The sequence below is a fragment of the Barbus barbus genome (assembly GCF_936440315.1).
Source record: "Barbus barbus genome assembly, chromosome: 39".
NCBI classification, from domain to species: Eukaryota; Metazoa; Chordata; class Actinopteri; order Cypriniformes; family Cyprinidae; genus Barbus; species Barbus barbus.
The window spans coordinates 17,625,554-17,629,523 of NC_136717.1; positions in this window are offsets into that span (position 1 = coordinate 17,625,554).

A 3,970-nucleotide genomic window follows, 5' to 3' on the forward strand; every position below is an offset into this window, starting at 1 on the left:
CTCGCCGTCGTGGGTCCCCCAACAGATCTCTGGCAGTAGTGCACACACACAGGCACACCACTTCTCATTTCCCTCAAACGTTGAGTAACGTCTCTCATCAGTAGGTACCTCTCGCCCCCTCTTCTTTGTGTGAAAATCACGCACTGACTGGCCTGCCTGATGCTGCAGAATTCCTTGTGAATGACTGTCTGTTTGCGTGCATCGTACCCCCTCGATCTCCCTGTGTCTCTCTCATCCACACTAGCTAGCAGTCATCCACGCACGCCGTACTAAACCCCTCTTCATAGAGACACATCCCCCTTCTCTCACTCGCCCATCTCTCTCTATCTTTCTCTCTCGGTTCCTCCGTCTAAAGCTCAGTGCACATGACTACACCTACTCTAGCCCATGAATAATAATGGCTGTCTGTTGGTTATTCATAAAAGATGATGCGTAGAAGGTGCTGTGACTGTGTTAACTGCGTATTTATCTCAAGGCATTAAATAAGGTGGTAACGGCCACCAACTGAGCAACTAAAATACATCTCACGTTCAGATAACACTTATTTATTATATGATTGATTTATGATGTTCATTTCTCATTCATTCGTGATGCTGTATTTCATGAATAGGAATCAGCCTTGCGAAAGGAGAATAAATGGTTTGTTTTTCAGTGAAGAGTGAATAAATGTTGTCAAAAGTGATTTCAACCATTTTCTGAACACTGTATCCAATCCAGACATGATGCAATACAACAATAAGAGAAAAACTATTTTATGTAACTCGAGTTTTTATCCTAACCAGCTGCAACAGGACATTTTGTCAGTGCCAATTTCTATGCCTGTTGTGTGGGTCAGTGTCGCCCACTGTGAAATCTCTTTGATCCAAAACCTCACCACTTATTACTGCACACTAAATATCAAATATCGTCTGATTAGTTGTGAATGTATCGCCTTCTGGTGCAGTTTTTGCTGTCTTTTCTCTGTTTGCAAACTCTGGTTGCAAATCGCCACCCTAGTGGTCGTTGTAATTAACTTTCAATGCGTTTGTGCATCGCCAATCTTAGTTTGCATCTCAAGTAAAGTAACAGCAAGAGCTTCTATCCTTTGCTTACCATAACCATTAATTTTAAAGTAGCAGCAGTATTTGGAGTCGCATCCAAAGCTCAAAATGGCATCAGAAATCCTATATCCCAAAGAACAGTTTGTAATAAGATTTGAAAAAGAATCTAGATAAATTGCAAATTTCCCCACCCAGCTCTTTGCATTGGCACTGACATTAAAACTACAGTATTATATTAGTTAAAGTGATAGTTCACCCAAAAATGAAAATTCTGTCATTAATTACTCACCCTCATGGTGTTCCAAACCCGTAAGTTCATCTTCGGTACACAAATTAAGATATTTTTTATGAAATCCAAGAGCTTTCTGACCATGGATAGAAAGCAACGCAACTACCACGTTCAAGGCGTTGTGCATCGTGATACTCTAGTGAAAGTGCTTCGGCTGACACAAAAAAGAAGAAATTGTTGAATAAAGTTGTTATTTTTGTTTTCTTAGCGCAAACAAAGTATTACTAAAATTAAGACTGAAACACTGATGTTACATGGACTATTTTAACAGTGTCCTTACTACGTTTCTGGGGCTTGAACATGATAGGTGCGTTGTTGTCTATGGAGGGTCAGAAACCTCTCGGATTTCATCAAAAATATCTTAATTTGTGTTCCGAAGATGAACAAAGGTCTTACAGGTTTGGAATGACATGAGGGTGAGTAATTAATGACAGAAGTTTCATTTTTGATAGAACTATCCCTTTAACATTAAACAATATTGCCACATACTGTGGACAGGGGGAGGAAATTTAATAATCAACTACTGAAAAACCCATAACGGTTGATGACTATTCTAAATCTTGTAGGGGGATGTGTGCAGCTCTTACTTTATGGTGGCTATGGCCTGCTGTATTTACCCACACATATCAGTGGTTGATAAATTAGATGTATGTTGGCACCTTATTGAAAGACATTGGTCCAGGAAATATGCAAAAGAAACGGGAAGAGACACCAACTACTATTGATTGTTTTCAAATTGGTTTCCAGACTCACAGTGAGAGTAAAAGAGAGAGACGTGTGGTGATAACAGTATACCGTAGAGGCAGTTGTCCACTGGCTGCGAGACAGCTCTCTTGGGAAGCAATAATCCGATTTGCAGAGCTTTAATTTCACTCAGCAGGTTTGGAAAGGATCTGAGCCAAATTTGCCCCAAAAGGAACTTCTCTCTCCCAAACACAGCTCTCTACAGTCCTCCACAACATGTGCCTGGAGATATGCTGGAAGACACTTACTAACTCCATTTCTCGCTTCTATTTATCTCTAAACAGCAATTAAAGATGGTTGTTGTTTTTTTTAAGTCAATAATAAAATATTAACATTATTAATTAAACTACAACTATTAAAAACAAATACTACTATTTTAGTATTAGGATTTTTATTTAAATTTATTTTATAATTTATTTATATAAATTATAGTGCATATGGTACAAGCTATGAACCAAACCATGCTCTTATTCAATCACAAAAGATCACCTACTGCTGGAAATTAATCAATACTTAACAGAACCATTAAGTATCAAAGGGACTCTTTTCCATTTAATTCAATTCCATTTCATTCAATGCCATTCCATTCTATTTTGTCCTTTTCCATTCTACTTCAAAGTTCTAATCCATATTCACTAAGGAGGAAAAGGTCATCTGCAGGGATCAGAAGGCGCTATAGCAGATAACATCAGCTGCTGACATCACGGGTCACTGAAGATGACCCCTAAAGGTGACATCATCAGGAATAAAAGTGGCTACAAAAGGTGACCTCAAGTATCCATTGGGCATCCTGGAGCTGCTGAACTGCTTAATAGCATGTCTGAGTTAGCAAATGCAGCTATAGCAATGCCTGTCAATTGCTTAAAATTAGAATTCATACTTCTACTTTTGTTTTATCTGCACTTAAGACAGCAGGGGCAGGTGATCTTTCATGTAGCATTCAGGTACCTTGAGAGTATATGTATGTGACAAATAAAATTTGAATTTGAAATTTGAATTTGAATTGCACCTCTGTTCTTTCGCTAGCAAGGGAGGGGGAAGATGTGAAATGCCCTTCAATGCCATTCACACAGTTAAGATGAGTCATCAGTTTGAGATACAAAATTTAGCAGATATCACCATCTGGGCCTGATACAACTTGTTCTTAAAAGTCACATACATTAAAATGATAAATAAATGAAGTTAATTATGGTTTAAAGCTATTAATCATATCATAGAAATCTCCTGGATGGTCTTTACCTATTGTTAGAGAAACTTATGAAGACAATAAAGCATTACGTAATTGATATATATTATTTAAGGGCTATTTGAGACGATTACATGTTGATGTATGTGAAAAACTTTAGATGACTGTTCACACCGTACACCTACAACAAAACACAGACTAAACTGATGCGCAGGTGGTGTTTGAATGGAGATATCAGAATGACTGAAGGCTAATGTGCCGTGTATCTCAATGCCCAAAAAACATCAATTATTTAAAGCTATGAATCATTAATCAGAGCAAAAACACCAGTATTGCTGTTGTTGGAGCCCAGGTTGAGGGGTAGAGACGTGAAAACCCTCCTAATGGAGTCACTTCAGAGAGAGATGATGTTCAAAATGTATGAATACTTCAGGCAGAGTTTTGGATGAATAAAATCACAGAACTCAAGATAATCATGCAATATAAACTTATGAAATATTAATACGATGGGGTGCAAAAGTCTCACACTACTACACTCAAAAGATGGGATTCTAGATCTAATTTAAACCATGGAATCAAACAAACTGGTTTTGAAAATTTAAAACACTAAATGTATTATATTTATTTTTAGATCTTATTTATTATTTATTATAGATTTTTAAAAACTAGTTTACACCATTTTGTTAGTGTCTGATTTAAATTCAGTGGGTT